General features: G+C 49.5%; 1 pseudogene; it reads right to left on the reverse strand.

Annotated features, from left to right (window-relative positions):
- Positions 1-1,887: 1,887 nt before the first annotated feature.
- Positions 1,888-15,236, reverse strand: LOC106630384 (uncharacterized; annotated as a pseudogene).
- Between the last annotated feature and the right edge of the window lie 2,333 nt (positions 15,237-17,569).

Raw genomic sequence — 17,569 nt, forward strand, 5'->3', positions numbered from 1 at the left:
AAACATGATCTAGTAGAGCCCCCAGCCAGGTGGAACTCCATGGCCAGAGACTATTTGTCATCAAAATAAAACAGTGTGTGAGCAGTGCCGCTAAGAGGTCTCCATATAATGAAAGCTGGCATGTCTCTACTCTGCCTCCTTGCAGGTTATGTTTCAATACAGCTCACAAGAGAGGAATTTCTCTGATTCTGGGAGGCTTTGGCTGAGCCAGGAATCAACTAAGGCCCTCCCTACAGAAATCCCAGATTTGACATCTATTTTCAGTGTTGTGCTTTGGAAAGACAGACATTCCCTGGAACTTTGCACTCCACAGTCATGAATAGATTTGGAGGGGGAAGATCAGGTTCCTTTTACTTTAGTTCAGACCATATCTGCTGACTGAAATATAAGGCAAAGAGAGAACAAGAGCTTGCCTTACAGTCAGGTAATTAACCGTACACTTTTTGAGTTTCTGTTTGTGTTAGATCTAATTTTGTCAGGAAGTTTATAGAATTTTGTGGCACATAAGAGATACTTCAGATTATAACTAGCAGATGGAGTAATATGATTATTACATTGCATTTTCAATGTGGCATAAGAAAACTGGAGGTCTCAGTGGTACCAAAACGTGCTTAGTGTTGCCCATTTTCATTGTGTTCATCACTGTGTTTTCCAAGGTAACCTCTTGGAGAAAGCTTTATTCTTTCAGCATGCTTTTAATGTTGTCTTCCACTGGAGAGAGCTCTCAGCATTTTGACTTGAGCGGCAGGACAGTTGTCAACTACCATGCTGCATATTAGAGAATCAAGGCTTTACTTTATTCTGGCAAGGAGGTGCAAGTGAAATAATTTCATCCACACATTGCTCAGGTTGTGCAGAGAAAATCCTTCTATCCCACAACGGTTTCACTGGAGTTTTCTTGTGCTTCTCCAGTCAAAACCCAGGGAAATTCATTGGTTCAATGCTCATTGCTGCCAAGTTCCACAGTTTGTAGTGTTTGGTATTTTATTGATTACTACACCTTCAATGTTATTTCCATTCTCAGTCTTGGTTCTCTCATTGATCTTTTCCCAGACCAGGTGTCTCTGACCATGCCAGGGCTGGTGTTTGCAGCTGATGTTCATTAATGGTCGTTATCTTTTGTCTATCTTCTGTGCTGCTCCCAGTCTGCTGAGATATTTTAATGTCTGCTGAATTTTCTTTATATACTTTTAGTCAGGGGTTTTGTTCACCTTTGCCCAGAGGAAAAGGAACTGAAGTTTCTTTTCAAAGGACTTTTCAGCACTCCAGGCCTGAGGGTGTGAGCTGAGCAAGCTCAGTGCAGCAGCCCTGGCTGTGTCCTGGGCAGAGGCTCTCTTGAGGGCTGCAGGAGCTCAGGCAGGGGGAGCAAAGCCTTATCTCCCCTTCAGGATGTGGTTACCTTGTGTTTGCAAAAGCAGGGGAGGGTTGATGCTGCCTGGTGTGACTGAGTCAGAAATGGTGACCACAGCATGCTGCCTGTAGCCTGTGAGAGGGGCATGAGCTGGGGAAGGTGTGGGCTGGGCTCTGTTAGGCAAGAGCCAAGTTTCTATGGAAACTATCACTCCATCAAACCACCCCAAATGATTTTCTGGTGGCCCCTTCCTCCTGTCCCTGAGTGCAAAACAGCAGCAGGGTTTCTTCTCTGCTGACAGGAGAATTTTCCCTCCCTTGTGCCTTCAGCAAGGACTCTCCTCACTGAGGCTCCTGACTGTGCCAGAGACATTTCCCTGCACAAAGTCTGCAAAAGACAAATTCAACCAAAAGGAAATGTACATTATTTAAGCTGTGTTTCTGACCCCAGTGGACTTTAGGACAGTTGGATTTCAGCAATCTCTATCCAAGCTTTAGAAGAAAAAGCACAGAAAACCCACAGCATTTTTGCTAGTACATCTTTATTTTTGTCACTACTGCAGGAACATAAAAAGGACATGCAATACATTGGGCAGAAGAAATACAGTCTTAATCAAGAAATGACCAATATCTGGCTGAATTAAATCACTCCAGATTCTACACAGCTCTTCTTATCTGCAATACACACTTTTGGATATTTAAATTATCTAAAACCCTAAGCTCCTGTGCTGGAAGTCCCCCAGCAGTGCTGCTCCAGTTCCACAGGCATTAACACAACATGCCTGGGAACGGTGCTTTTCAAAGGCCATCTATCTGCAGAGAGCACTGGAGTTTTCAAAGCTACTGAAGCAGGCTGGACACTGGTGTGCAAATGCCAGTAGAGTGGAGGCATTTACTTAGCAGAAGGATGAGGATAAATCCACTCTCCTCAGTGTTCAGAGGAGAGGAAACAGCAAAAGCACTCAAAACTCTTCAGTGTAAATCAGCTGGCCAGCAGGAGTGCAGAGTGTTGCCTGTCTTCAGGGGAAGGTGCTGCCTCGTGTCCTGGCTGGTCTCTGTCAGCAGCTCTGGCCCTGCTTGTTCAGCCCCCTTGTGCTGCTGGTTCACGTTCTTTCCTGCTCTTCTTTGGGTTCATTCCCATGTCTGGAAGAGCAAAGGGAGGTTTAAAGTACATTTAATGAAATTGGGCCTCTGAACCAGTGTTTGAGAGCTGTGAGCTCCCTTACCTCAGAAAAGAAACAACTTGATGCTCATGAGGGCATTGAAGGCGATGCTCTTTGCCAGCAGGACTCTCAAACCCAGCACAGCCATGGACAGCATGTTCACTCTCTGCCCTCCAGCATCTGCTCAGCGACCAGAAAAGAGGGGAGAGATCATGGTCTAGGTTTTGGTGCTGTGATCTTGGCAGAAAGTGGAAAATCCACAGGTGAGAGTTTCAGGGAGAGGAAGAGCAGCAAAGGAAGAGCTGAGAGAGAACATGGCAACAACAGGAGAGCAACCTTGGAACAGCAACCTTGGAACAGCAACCTTGGAACAGCAGCTTGTGTCTGGTGAATGTGTTGTGTTCTGAGTCCTCTGCCCTGGAGAAAATACATTTCCATGTCTTTATCCCCCAGAGAGCAATGTAACTTCACATCCTGTTTGGGTAACTCACCTTGTGCTGAGATGTTTGTGCTGTTGCAAACCCTCTCACTGTCCCCTAACTCTGTTCTGGTTCTGTTTTGTTCCCCAAATCCTGTTATTGGTTCTTCAGCCTCCTCTTCTGTAGCATGATAAAGAAAAGGCAATTTAAACTATATACACCATTTATACAGGATAATAAAAAAATGTTTAGTTGACATTTCTCATAGAAAATCAGAGGAACATACTGACTGGGCTTCAGCATGTCAGGAGTAATTCTGATATTAATATGAGGAGACAAGTGCTCCATGCAGTTGCAGGAGACAGAAAAATTCCTGCATTGTTTTGTTTTACTATTTGAATGACCTTGTTGGCTAAAAGAGTAAACCCGCCTAATGTAAAAATTCATTTAATTAAAAAACCCTCACAACATACTCGTCCTTTAACTTTGTGTTGGTATTCAAAGGGCTGTTCCAGCTTGTGCTGCAGGAGGTTTCCTGCTATAAGCTAAAATATTGCATCATAAGGAAATTCCCATTTTAAAGAAATAGATTGTGTCTTTCTTCTTCTCCCAAGAAAAGTATCTCAAAATATTTAAACAGTTGAAAAACCATTTCTTTTAAATGCTTTGAAACATCCTTCTCTGCTCTCCCTGCTGAAATCCCAAATGTCTTTCTTATTTCTGCTGGCTGCCCAGGGCAGTGCTGCCCAGAAGGAGAACACCAGGCCCCACAGGCCACTGTCTCCAGAAATAAGTGACAGCTGTGCCACCAAACTGTACCTGGCTCTGCTGTTATCGTGCGGTCGGGGAATTTGGCCGTGCAGGTCACCTCTGTGTCTTTTGTCACCCTGACCACTTTAATTGCATTGTACAAGCCCTGTGACGTCAAAATGGATGGGCTCTGTTCATAGACCACCTCCTGAGAGGGCATCTCCAATCTGATGTTCTTTGTAGCGGAGTTCCTTGCCAAACAAGCTGCTTTCCCAGAGCTGCCACCTGCTTCCAGTTTCTTTGATTTCATCACAATGACTTGAGGGTCAGAAATGTTGGAAATGTCTGGAAAGAAAAGCATGGTTTGGACAGGATTGATTTTACTGCAGGCTTGTCTGGGTGCTGAGTGACCCAAAATTCACATGTACTCCATCTGTGACTAATATGAACATTCTCATTTACTCTCTTTTATGTCATTATTCCTTGGCATTAGAGCTACAAATAACAAAAGAAGATAGCAGAAACTCTCCACCATCTGTCTCACAAAAAAAAATATTGGTGTCAAAAGAATTTAGTTGCCCACAAATTATTGTGGTACCATGACTTGTTTTTTAAACAAAATATCTTTGCCTCTAGGTCAGGTCACAAGTGGAGAATCAAGGGTGATCTCAAAAACCAATGTCAGGATTGAACTCAGATTAGCAATTTGGATGAGACTAAAACCATGGAACTGAAAGGAATCCTCCAGCAGCCTTCCTTGTCAGAAAGGGCTCAGCTTATGAAAAGCTGTCAGACACATCCACCAAGATTGATGTGTCTGCTTTGTCAGGAGCATCCTGAGGGGTCTCTTGGCCAAAGAGAGGTGCATGAGGCTTTTCATTTGGCATGGTGTCTGCCTTGCAGGTGGGTCAAGAGATCCCTCAGCTGTAACATTTTGTTCATCCCAGGGTACTGATGGCAGTTTGACCAAGGAGCTCTGATTTTACCCCCTTTCCCCATCAGCCCTGTGCCAGTGCTGAGGAACTGAGGTGAAAGCCAAACCGTGCTCTGCCACAACTTCATGGGTCAGCTCTCCTGATCAAACAGGCAGAACTACACACTTGTGCACACCTCCAGCAGCCAGACACCCACCAGAAATCCAACACTTCCTTCCCAGCTCTTGTACCAGGCTTGGCCAGAGCCTGTCAGTCCTGTGCATTCTGTGTTCTCTGAGAAGGGCTTTTCATGTGGTCTCCTCTCCAGACTTTACAAACAGCCAGAACACAACCAGGCTGCTTCTCTGCAATAGCTCCCTGGGCAGGATCTTCAGCAAGCAATAATGCACACAGTGCAACTGCAGTTCAGAGAGCAGAAGATTTGTTTTATCTGACCCCAGAATGCTCACCTGAGTCCCACTAGTTTGCATTCCCTGAAAGTACAGCCATGAATTCCTACCACTGCTTGCTTCTGGAAGGGATTAATCTTTTATGTTCATGTTCAAATTTATTTGAACAAAAGGGGGAGGTTGCTGACATCCTGGAAACTTTCACTTCAACACATTAAGTATTTCAGCAGACTCAAAAGGGACTTTGATACTTTAGGTTCAATGTATTTTACTAGCAAACTTAATTCCAGAGTTTCTGTGCAGCTCTCAAAGTATCCTGTCATTAGCTAGAAAAAGAAAATCATTGAACAGCGTGGAAAGAAGATGTCTTCCTGCATAATGGAAATTTACATTACTTTGTTCCATTGGAATTGGAAGTGCAGTGAGATTGTTCCCAAATACACATTTATTCCCATGCAACATATCCTACAGACATGGAGAGATATTTGGCAGCACCCAAAGCAGTCCCACGTCTTTCTGGAGGGAGAGCAGGAGGTTTTAGGGATGTAAATTAACATGGGAGATTCTTTAAAGATATGCAGTCCTCTAAAAGCAAAGCAACAATTCCTGAGGGATGCACCTGATACTTCAGGATCACAGAGACCATCATCAAAAACCCCTCTGCCACCCCAACAGTCATATTCCCTTGAAAAACTTGGGGTGACCTGCACCTTTATTGTTCATCACAGAATTCCAAAGAAAGATAGGAATAAGTCAGGCTTCCTATAATCCCTATTCCCCACACTGGTCTTTTTAAGAACCCACACAACCTGGGGGCCAATTGTCTTTCATTCCAGGAGTTCTTGGATATGAGGCACTTGTGAGAATTTAAGGCCCAAGGCTATTTCACCTCCTTCCTGCTCTGTCCCCAGGCCAGTGGAATGCCTTACCCGGGGACACTCTCAGTGTGGTGGTGCCAGTGTCAAACCAGAAGTTCTCCAGCCAGGAGTTACAGATCTGTCTCAAAACTCCTCATCCTGGGAGCTCCTCACTCAGCTCTGCATTCCTGCCCCAAGTCAGTCAGTGCAAGCCCGCTGGAGAATTGGACACTGGGCAGTGAATTTGGGCCAGAGTGCTGCCCAAAGCGGGAATAAGTTACAACAGGCTAAGCAGTGCCCTGCTGGAGTTTGGGGATCATGGAATAATGGTGCTGGGCAGAGTGAGCCCAGATGTTCCTGGGAAACCTTCCTGAGCAGATCCAAGCTGAGGGTTTGGCTTGAAAGCCTGGCTGCACCGCGAGTGCATTCAAGGGATTATTGCAGCTGAAAATTCTTTCAGTGAACCCAAACCGTTAAATTCCCTTGTTCTCCCCCACATTAATTTTAAACGGATTTTTAGGAATAAAGAGCTGTCACTTACTTGGTTCAACTGTGAGAGTCGTCCCTGGTCCAAATATAAGCTTCTCTATCCTCACACTGCTAAGGCTCACTCCAATAACTCACTCTTTTCTCATGATGTTCAAAAGTAAACAGGTGATGAAAAGCCATTCCTTCTAATTATCCCTGGCTGGAAGTCCATGAGAGGATCCAGAGGTAGATTTACTTGCAAAACTGGAAAGGGAAATAATGTTAATGGAATTGTTCGGTGATTTTAAAAAGCTTGATTGAGTATAAAACTTTCAACTTCCCCCTTTCTTCCACCTTTTAGAACTTTCATGAGCTCTATTATGTATCCAGGATACAAGGAAATATAGGAAGAATGTTGTTCTTCTCTTCTTAATCCTTAGAGTCACCCATCTCCTTTCTTTCCCTACATTTGTCACCTTCTTTCCCTCTTTTTCTTTTTGTACAGGTCCCTATGCTGTTTATATCATTGTGGTAACCCCAGCCCAGTCCACAGTGATATATTTCATAACAAAAACTGTCTCTGTTCCACTACACAGAATATTGGATTATACAAGCAGTCACATGACATCTTCAGTGGTTTGAGACCAAATGCACCACATAAGGAAACACCATATGGCTTTCAAGGAGGGATCTCAAATAATATCAGAGAGGTTGAGTTGTAAATGAGAACGTGGGTATTATCTGACACCTATGAAGGGTGTGGTGGAGTTTAGGTGGATAGAAAGCAGAAAAATAATCAGTACCTCTGGTGTTCTTTCAGAGCATTTCTTGCAATGCAGTCTAATTCGCCTCCTTCTCTTCTTGTAGGTACTAGTGGTAGTATGAACAGAGTTCTAGGATGTAGCACGCCTACTCTGGGGGTGATGGGAGGAATGGATTAAAAACAGAAGACGCAGAAGGGTCGTAAATTGCTGAAGTGACCTTCCAGCTGGGAATTACCCTTGACAGCCCAGGGTGAACTGCATCCAGGGGTCCTCTAACATGAACCAAGTTTACATGCCAGTGTCTCTCCTTGCCTCTACCTGGCTCTTGCTCAGGGATTCCCTCACTGTAGCAAGGTCATGGAAACAAATGTACTATGAGTTTGTCTGTAGCTGCTCCATCTGCTGCCTGTGCTGCCTCACACAGGTGGTGGTGGCTGTCCTAGTTTGAAAGACAGATGTCTGCCAAGGAAGGTGGGAACCTCTACTGGAATGGAGAATAGGATCTCTTTCTCTCCAAATTATTGTACCTTTGAAATAAAGGGGCTTTCAAGGAAAGATATAGGAAGAGGAATAAAAGTTCTTTACTAGTATGTGTACGTATAACAACCCAAACAAACAGCAGCAGCAGCACCAAACAGAACCACACACCCAGGCCCGGCCTCTCTCAGCTGCAGGTGCTTTCCCCTTTGGTGCAGTTCCGGGCACAGCCAGCAGGGGCTCTGCTGGCTCCCGGCCGGGCAGTGTAGTAAACCCCTCAGGTTTAGCCAGGGCCCCTTGGAGAATAGAATGCTGACACAGCGGCAAAGAAGTTTCCTGTCTCCAGGGACATCCGCCTTGTACCTTATCCCTATAGCCATGTAAGGCAATATTGTGTTAAACCCTACTATTGGTCACTTATGGTCACTCTAACACCTTTTCCATTGGTCAGGATTGGATCCAGGCCAAGGGTATAAAAGTAGCATACTGTACCCCTACTAACTCGGAAGAAGAAGAGCTGAGACCCTTCACGGACCCCTACAATAAAGCCATACTCGTGGAACAGCCAGCGTCTTCTGCTTCTCCTCTCTCTACCGTCTGCTGGAGCCTTAGGCCAAGGGAAAAGCTACCTAGCAAGCAAAGCTGAAATCACAAGAGCTGCCTAATCACTAAGAGCTGAATATCTCCCTGCTTGCTAGGGGCTAACCCGCGGCCTTGGTCTGAGAGCGAGCTGGCTTCTAGCACCCAGTCCCCTTGGGGACTGAGCTCTGGGGCTGTAACAGCTTGCATAGGATACGACCAAGCAAGGCTCATTTAGGGCAGGGCAGGTGCGGTGATTTCTCCGCGCCAGAAGGGGGCGCTGTGGCGCAAACTGGGCCGCCTCTCTGCATGTGGGTAATGGTGGGTGGGCAGGCAGGAGAGATGGAGAAGGAGCTCGCTTTACAATCCCACAGGAGCAGCCGGTCCCAGTGCCCCTCTGGATAGTGAAACCAGCTCTAGCAGGAACTTTGGAGCAACAGGCTGCATCGGCAGAGGTGAGATCACTCACAGTGGTAAACCAAGTGTAGGTGAAACTCTCAAGCTGTGGCAGGAGTCACAGGTGTCTGGGCAGACAAGGGGTGTCAAGTTATAGTGTCACAGAAATCCCTGAAGCAGTGGCAGACAACGGCAGGGCTGGGCGGGGGATTGCTCCTTTGGACAGCTCACTGGCAGTGGCTGATCCTGGGATCAGCAGAGGGTGTGGCCCAGCGTGCTCCTGCCTCACTGCTCCTGGTGTAGCACACACGGGCTCTGGGCTCTCAAATGACAGAGAAGCAGAGAATCAAGCTGGCAATCCCTACTCTGTTGCAGTGTGTTTTAAACTTCCAGGTCCCTTGTCCAGGTGTGCCAAAACCCTCCCTTCCCCCCTCGCCCGCTTGCTGAGCGAGTCCTGTCAATCAGGCTTAACATTCCAGCAAAGGCGTCGTGTGGTTGGTCAAATTCAAAGGATGCCCCTCAGGCCCAGAGGTCATTGGCCTGTCTAGGTGTCCCTCGTCCCTTGAGACCCCGCCCCTCCCACCTGGTTGGTGTCTCACCTGTCCCCTCCCCTCCCCCTGAGCTTAAAAGGTGAGTCCAGCCATGCGGTCGGGCATTCTGTTGGAGCTCTTCCCAAGATTCAGACCAGTATCGCCATAGAATAAACCACTGGATACAACCCTCCAGCAGAATCCTCTCCTTTTTTTCTCTTCACCTTCACCTTAAGTCTTCTTCCTGAGGTAAACAAAGTACCTATCAAGCCTGGACTTGTTTAGTGCCCAGCTGAAACCATCAGCAAGCTAAAGGTGTCTCTGGGGTGATACATCGCATCGCAGATGCCGCCTTTGGCCTAGCAGCAAGGGTCAGACTGGCCCAGGCACAATCTAACTGGTAATATTGGGATTCATATTCCAATACTACTCAAAGTGCCAAAGGAAAAGAAAGAAAGAATAACAGGCAAAAAGCACAGGGCAACAGTGACTCCAGTCAAACGTGCTTACCCTGTGGCTCCGGAGTTGAGCAGCCCCTCTGGAAGGAAGCAGCAGCCCCTGGCCCCCAACTCTCAGGGAATCCCTGCTGCCCCTCACCCGTCGCGATACTTCCTGAGCAAGGGGAGGCAGTGACCATTCTGAACACAAAGACAAAACCATGAATGGATAGGGAATTTGGGCCATTCCCAAAGCAGAAATACGGGTAGAAAACGTGAGAGGAATGGGAAGAAATAGGTGAGGCTTTTGTGGGACAATTGGGACATCCCTGGGCTCTGGTCTTCATGGGGTGCTTAAAGTGTGTCAGGTGTCTGATGGCAGGACAGCACAGCTGGGCACACACAGGAGTTTTCTGGCATGTACTGATGTGAAGTTACTAAAGCAAATGGCTGGTAAGCTGGACCTCTGTGTGCCACTGAGGAAGAATTGGTGCTGGGGCAGCCTTGGCTGCAGTGACCATGCAGTGTTAGAGCTCAGGATGCTGGGAGAAGAGAGCAATGCAAAAACAGGACTGGAGCCCTGGGCTTCAGGAGAGCAGAGTCTGCGCTCTTCTGGGACGAATCCCATGGGTTATGGTCCTGGACAGAGAAGGAGAGCTGCTCACATTCAGAGATTAGCTCTTTGAGCCTCAAGAATGGTTCCTCTTGACAAAGCAGTAAGTCAGGCTTTGTGTCAGACGTCCAAAATGATGAACAAAGGGCTCCTGAATAAACTCATAACTGGTAAATACAGAAGGTTCCTGTCAAGTTGTTCAACTGTGATGATCAAATGTCTAAAATGACCTGTTTGCAAGAGCCAAGATCTCAGGTTGAATGGTGAGGAAATTGCTCTTGGAACATTAGGAGGGCTGCTATGCTGTTTCAGTAATTCTGGGTAAATCAAATTTGTGTATGTGCACAGAGTTGTCTAAGGAAAAATAGATGAGGTAAAGCTACCATTATTTCCTCCTTCAAGAGAAGGCAGTGAGACAGTTTTTGTGTGGTGGTTCAGTTGTTTTCAGTCACTGTGGTAAGTAGCCCACCACTGTGCTAGACAGTTCTACAAAAACATCTCGGGGGAGTTCCAGTGCCAGGTGTTGTCTCTTCTTTCATGTCTGTGGTGCTGCCTTTTGTTTTCCTGTGCCTCTACACTGCTCTACTTCTGAACATCTAACAATGTTCCAGAGGATTCTCTACACTAATAATAAAATAATCATCCTAGCTTTTTTTGGCAGAGGGGAGAGGTATTGTTCATGTAACTAGAATATTGCTCGAACATTTTGGCAAGGAATATTGTTCTTAGAAGTGCCTCAGTGAAAGGATCTGGTTACTGGTTTGTGTTTTAACACACAATAGAGTTTGGGTTAAATACATGAAAGGTTTTCTGGGAAGCATCTCTCCACCTTATAAACTTTCAAGTTATTTTCATTCTATATTTTCTAATTCTTCTAGACCTTCAAGCATTACTCTCCTCAAAGCCTATTTGCATGCCCGAGGAAAAATCAGTTCCATGTTTAAGAATTGTTCAGCTCATGGTTCTTTAATTGATTCTATTTGCTGTTTGGTTTACTTTGGTTCAGCTCATGGTTCTTTAATTGATTCTATTTGCTGTTGTTATAGTTGACTGAAGTTGGCTTTTAATTTGATTGCTATATTAATCATATAGTTAGTGGTAGCCTGCAATTGTGGAGCATTTTCCTAATCCTTCTGTAATAATCAGGGATCTTACCAACGTTAACAGTTGGTGGACATTAGGGTTTTTCCTCTTCTTTCTCTCAGGGATTTTTTCTCCATTTTGTTGCCTGTAAGTTCCTTGCCACAGGAGAATGCTTAGAGCAATATTACCAAGAGAAGTTACTGTAAATTAATTTCCCTAAACACATGGCTTTGGATAGAAGGGGAAGAACAAGCATTCTCATTTCACTGGTCTATTGGCTGCTTCCTGGAGCTGGACAAGTCTGTTGCTGGCCATGGCTTGTTGGTGGGGGCTGCAATCCTGGGCAGAGTAGATGGGAGGAAATTCAGTTGGGAAAAGATGAGTAGAAGCTCTTTCTTTCTCCCTTGCACAAACCAAAGGCCAGTTCTGGAGGACTGCAAAGGATTCGTGTGACAAATTTCCTGTGAGCAACTTCTTATTTATAATAAATGCACCCAGATCTCCAAGGCACTCCTTATATGTCAGCTGTTCCCTGCTGTATGTTCATGGCCATTGACAGCATTTGTTCCCCTCTGCCCATGTCCTTCCCAGGCTTGGGAGCCCAGCAGGGACACATTGGTCCCCAGTCCCAGCAGTGCTGAGCTGAAGAGGATTCCTCCCCAGTGAGCAGGGAGTCAGGACAACAGGCCAGGATGCTGCATGGACAAACGAGGCTGGGAAAACGTGGGCCCAGTGCTGAATGGGATGGGGACCAGGTGACAGAGGATATGGGACAGGGCTGAGGTCCTCAATGCTTTATTCACCTCAGGCTTCAGCAGCCAGATCAGCCTTCAGGAATTTCATTTCCCACAGCCCTGGAGGAAGAATATGTACCCTTGCACAATACATGTCACTGAGTCATTCTCTAGGCCCTAACGAAAGGATTTGTGCAGAAGGTTTCCAGGGAAGTCAGTGCTGGGAGCTCAACTGAATGAAGAATGCACAGCATCCACTGTTTCCTCACCCAGCAAGACCCTTTGTCTCACTGTAGAATGCTGTCAATGTGGCTAAGCCCAATTCCCACTTTTCAAACCATATTGACAGTCCCTGAGGAAAAAGGGCTGAGAACCAAGGCAAGGCACAGAGGAGAAATGAGGCTGTGCTGCTGCCAGAAAGAAATGCTGGGAGATCTGTCTTCCCCATCTGCTGGTTTTTGGTTCACTCTGCTGCAGAGCTGCTCCACAGTGGTTCTGCTCCACAATAATACGTTGCTGCATCGCCTGGGGTAGCTGCCAGGAGCTGCAGTGTGAAGCTGTTCTCAGAGCTCTGCACTGTTCCTTTAAAGTTATCTTGCAAACCGTCTCCATAGGCATCACCCTCCATGTAAATCCATTCCAGAGAGCCCCGTGGGCCCTGACGGTACCAGTACATGTAGTATCTGCCCATACGATCTCCCTTCATGCTGCACTCAAAGGTGAATTCATCTCCCTCTCGCACGGTCACTCCCTTGGGGTGCTGCTCCAAGGCCACCTGGCCAGTGACTGCTGCAGAGAGCAAGAACAAGCCACAGTCACTGCAAGGTCCAGCAAAGGTCAGGGCAATGCTGGTGGGGCTTTGGACTGGCACTGGACATGTGGGAGGACAAAATCCTCCTCTTGGAAGCCAGCTGAAACAGATGGGCAGAACTGGTGGCAGCTAGCAAGGCTCACAAGGAAGGAGACAACACATTTTCCTCCTTCCTTTTCCCAGTAACACAGGAAGCTTTTTCTGATGTTCCCCAAAGAAGCAGGAAGGATTTACACCATGGGACAATAAATTCCTTTCTCCTTGCCAAGACAGGATGGAGAGGCACCCACTGTCCTGTCCCTGAAGCTGCTGTGGGTGAGCAGAGCAAAGCCAAAGGGCTGTCGCTGTCGCAGGCAGTGGGGCTGTGCCCTGTGCTGCCATGGCCCAGCTGCTCTGTGCCACAGGGGCCGCAGTGCCCCAGGAGCAGTGTCCAGTGCCAGGGCCAAGCGCTGGGCCCTGAGATCTGAGTGCAGCAGGGAGGTGCCCTGCGTGTGCCCAGGCTGCAGAGCAGGCAGCTGGCACGCAGGTGCCCAGCTCAGAGGCACCAGAGGAGCAGGGCTGCTCTCCCCGTGCTCCACAGGCATGGCTGGGCAGCTGGAGCCGGGGCACAGCTGTGGCTGCAAGCGCTCAGCACAGCTGCCCAGAGCCCTGCAGAGCCCAGGGCCACGCTCAGCTCCTGGGGCCAGCAGCCCTTGCCTGCACTTACCTACAATGGGCAAGAAGCCCACGCACAGGGCACTCCACATGGCCAGGCCCGCTCTCAGTGGCCTCTCTGCAGCTTCTCTGCACCTGCACAACAGCTCTGCCCACACCTGCCCTGCCTGGGCCTCTGCCACTGCTCTCAGGCCCAGGCCCTGCTGGTCCCTCCCTCTGCCTGTGACAGCACTGAGGGGGAGAGGTGGGGCACCAGGAGCACAGCTTGAAGCTCTTGCTGCCCTCCTGGCTGTCTCTCACTCTGTGTGGTGCAGTAACAGACCATTTGTTGGGCATGAAATGCTGTGTTGGGCTAAAGGTGATGTGGTTCTGAGGGGCCAGCCCTGGCCTTTCTCTCTGGCAGTCTCACAGGCTGTTGCTGGCACTTTGGAAGTGACCAGGGGGGTTATCAGCTTGTCCTTCCCCTGGCCCTGGCTCTGCTGTGCTTCTGCTCTCACATTGGACACCCCAGAATTTCATCTCATCTTGGCCCGGGCTCCCCTTATCCAAAGTGCTCTTCACCCTCCTCCCTGCACTCTGGCCCTGCACCCTTCTGGCTCCCCAGTGATGACACTTCTCCAGCTGCCTCTTCCTCTCTAAGCCCTCCTGGACCCCTGCCCTGCAGCAAAGGCAGCCCAGGACTCTGCATGTGCTTTGCATGTTCCACTTAAGAAGGGGACCAAGGAAGGCTGAGTGAGACTGGAGCCAGGCAGTCACCAGGCTGACTGCATGACTGAAAAACCTGGAACCTCCTCTGCAGCGCAGAGCATTGTAATTGGGACTCAGGAGAAGGAAAGCCTCAGTGCTGGGAAAGAAGCTCTTGATGAAAGGCCAGGATCACTGGTGCTGCGTGGGGATGGTACCTGATTTCTTAGGAACAGCCCTGAACAACTTTGGAATTCACCATCTCCAAATTTCTTGGTGCTGAGCCAGACCCGAGCAGGTTTATGTTAAAGCCCAGCTGGGTTTCCTGTCCCCGTGTGAACAACAGTGCAGAAGTACCGGGCAGAGTCACGGGGCTGCAGGGTCAGCAGGGAGAGATAAACCTCTGAGCGGGAATTGTCCCGGGAAATCTTGGCCCGCCCCTGCAGTGACTGGTCAAAATAAAAAACAGTGGGATCAAAACTAATAACAGACACCCACTGCAGCCGGCCTTCGGGTGACTGACGGTACCAAAAAATTGCATAATTCCTGAAGGTGAATCCGGATCCGCGGCAGGAGAGGGTGACGGAGTCCCCGGGCGCTCGCTGCCCTCCGCCGGCCTCCTGCAGCCTCGGCTGTGCCCAGAGCCCTGCGGAGGGAGAGCGCAGGGATCGGGCAGGGCGCGCCCGCGGACCGAGGGCGCTGTCCCGGTGTCCCGGTGCCCCCGGCCCGGCACAGCCACAGCCGCCAGCCCACAGCCCCTGACCCTGGGTCTGTCCCGGCCTTTGCCCGTGTTCCCTGCCCTGCCTCTGCTCCTGTCCTTTCCCCATTCTCTGCCCTTGTTCCCGTCCCTGTTCGTGTTCTTGCTCCTGTCGCTGCCTGTCGCTGTCGCTGTCCGTCGTTTCCCGGGCCGGGTTCGCTGCCCTCCCCGCCCGGCTCTCACCTGCCGGCCACAAGGCCAAGGCCAAGGCCAGCAGCCCCGGCCCCGGCCCGGCCACCATCGCTGCGGGCGCCGCGGCAGCCGCACAGGAGCCGAGCGGAGCCGCGCTCGGGCCGCTCCCGCCCGGCCCCGCCCGGCCGGGGCAGCGCCGCCGCCTCTGCCCGCCCCGACACACCCGGCCCGGGCCCCGGGGCCGCGGCCCCGCCGGGCGGGACGGGCAGCGCCGGCCGCGCCCGGGCCGCGCACGCGAAGCAGCGCTGAGCGCTTGGACAGCGCCTTGTGCCGAAGGGACCCGCGGGCAACGCGCCCAGAAATTCGCCGTCTGTGTTCCACAGAAGGTCACTGGCATCCGGGGCTGCCGTGGGCAAAATGCTGCCCGCAGCTGAGGGAGGGGATGGCTCCTCTCTCCTCCACACTGCTGAAACCTCGGTCGGCTACTGGGGACACATCCTGACTCTCCAGTTTGTCATGTCAGTTGTTTTTCACCTGAGCAGGGACACAAGGATGCTGAGCATACAGTCAAGAAAGGAATTAATTTTTTCTATACACCTGCAGACGAGTGGTCAGTAGTGCAGGAATGTTCATTCTTTGAAAGTCAGGCCCCATGTAGAGGCTGGAATTTCTCTGTACTTCGGACTGATTCCACTACTGGACATAGTTCAGTCTCTGGTTTCATTGAATGTTAAATCATCTACCAATTTTCCCTTGTTATGTGGTATTCTGAGCTGGGAAGAGCTGCCTGGAGGTGGATGATCAGGAAAAACCAGCCCTGAGGTCAGAGCTCACAGTCTCAGTCACTGCTCTTTCTTTTAAGCAGGAGAATATTGCAGTTAGCGCTTGACATTCCCAGCTTTTGTCACTGAGGACTTCCAGAAATAACTTGTGCTACAGGAGTGTTGAGGACAACCCTGTGTCCTCTTCAGGCTGCAAGTTTCAAAGCTGAAAAGGAACCAGGGAAACCTGCAAATGATACAAATGGAAATTTGGGCTGGGGAAACGGGAAGCAGACAGAGGAATGAGGAGAGCTATTCTGCATGGGTCTGTTTTCTGTATTTCTGTTCTTTCCCGTTTCTGTGGCGTGTGTTCTATCAGAACCTCGGGTGTGTTGTTGTTCTGTAAGGCTGCAGACACATTTACAGGCTGCCAAGCTCCCTCATAAGGACACTGTGTGGTCATCAGACCTGATGCTGTTCTTTCTGGAGAGCCAGAATGGGCATAAGCAAAGGGGAGCAGAAGAGGAACCAGCACTGTGGCTCCACTGTGCCAGTGGGACGTCAGGAATTAATTCTAGATGTTGTTTGGTTTTTGCATGTTGGTTTTGCCTTGATTTCTCAACTCTCTTTCTGTCAAAACACACATTTTCTAACTCCACCCTTTTGTTCCTCTCTCCCATGACAGTGAGGGGGACTGAGTGAGCAGCTGTGTGGGGCTGAGCTGTATGATAGGGAGAGGGGGAAGAGGTGCCCACAGCCTTGTCCTTGAATGCCCTCACGAATGGAACTTAGAGTATCAGGTATTTAAACTCAGTGTCAGATCCCCTTCAACATTTTCTTCTCCACGCAAAACCAACCCAGATCTCCCAGGCTCTCCTTGTATGTCAGCTGTTCCCTGCTGTGTGTTCATGGCCATTGACAGCATTTGTTCCCCTCTGTCCATGTCCTTCCCAGGCTTGGGAGCCCAGCAGGGACACATTGGTTCTCGGTCCCAGCAGAGCTGAGCTGAAGAGGATTCCTCCCCAGTGAGCAAGGAGGCCGGGCAACAGGCCAGGAGGCTGCATGGACAAACGAGGCTGGGAAAACGTGGGCCCAGTGCTGAATGGGATGGGGACCAGGTGAGAGAGGATATGGGACAGGGCTGAGGTCCTGAATGCTTTATTCACCTCGGGCTTCAGCAGCCAGATCAGCCTTCTGGAATTTCATTTCCCACAAAACCGGAGGAGAGGCCAGGAGGAGGAACATGTACCCTTGCACAATCCATGTCACTGAACCATGGCCATAATGAAAGGATTTGTGCAGAAGTTTTCCAGGGAAGTCAGTGCTGGGAGCTCAACTGAATGAAGAATGCACAGCATCCAGTGTTTTCTCACACAGCAAGACCCTTTGTCTCATTGTAGAATGCTGTCATGCTGGCTAAGCCCAATTCCCACTTCCCAAACCATGTTGACTGTCCCTGAGGAAAAAGGGCTGAGAACCAAGGCAAGGCACAGAGGAGAAGTGAGGCTGTGCTGGACAGGAGCCCAGGCAAGGCGCACTAACCCAGCACTTGCCCAAACTTCAGCCTCTGCAGCTCTCAGCACAGCTCCTCCTGCACCATCAATGGCACCAGCCCTTCCTGCAGCCCTCCCTCCAGTGCCTTTTAGTGCCACCCAGCCAGAGGGACATTTCCTGCACCTGCCATTGCCTGACAAGAGCCCTGGGCAGCAGCTGCCAGAAAGAAATGCTGGGAGGTCTGTCTTCCCCATCTGCTGGTTTTTGGTTCACTCTGCTGCAGAGCTGCTCCAGGGTGGTTCTGCTCCACAGTAATACGTTGCTGCATCCCC

Source organism: Zonotrichia albicollis, chromosome 23, assembly GCF_047830755.1.
Source record: "Zonotrichia albicollis isolate bZonAlb1 chromosome 23, bZonAlb1.hap1, whole genome shotgun sequence".
NCBI lineage: Eukaryota > Metazoa > Chordata > Aves > Passeriformes > Passerellidae > Zonotrichia > Zonotrichia albicollis.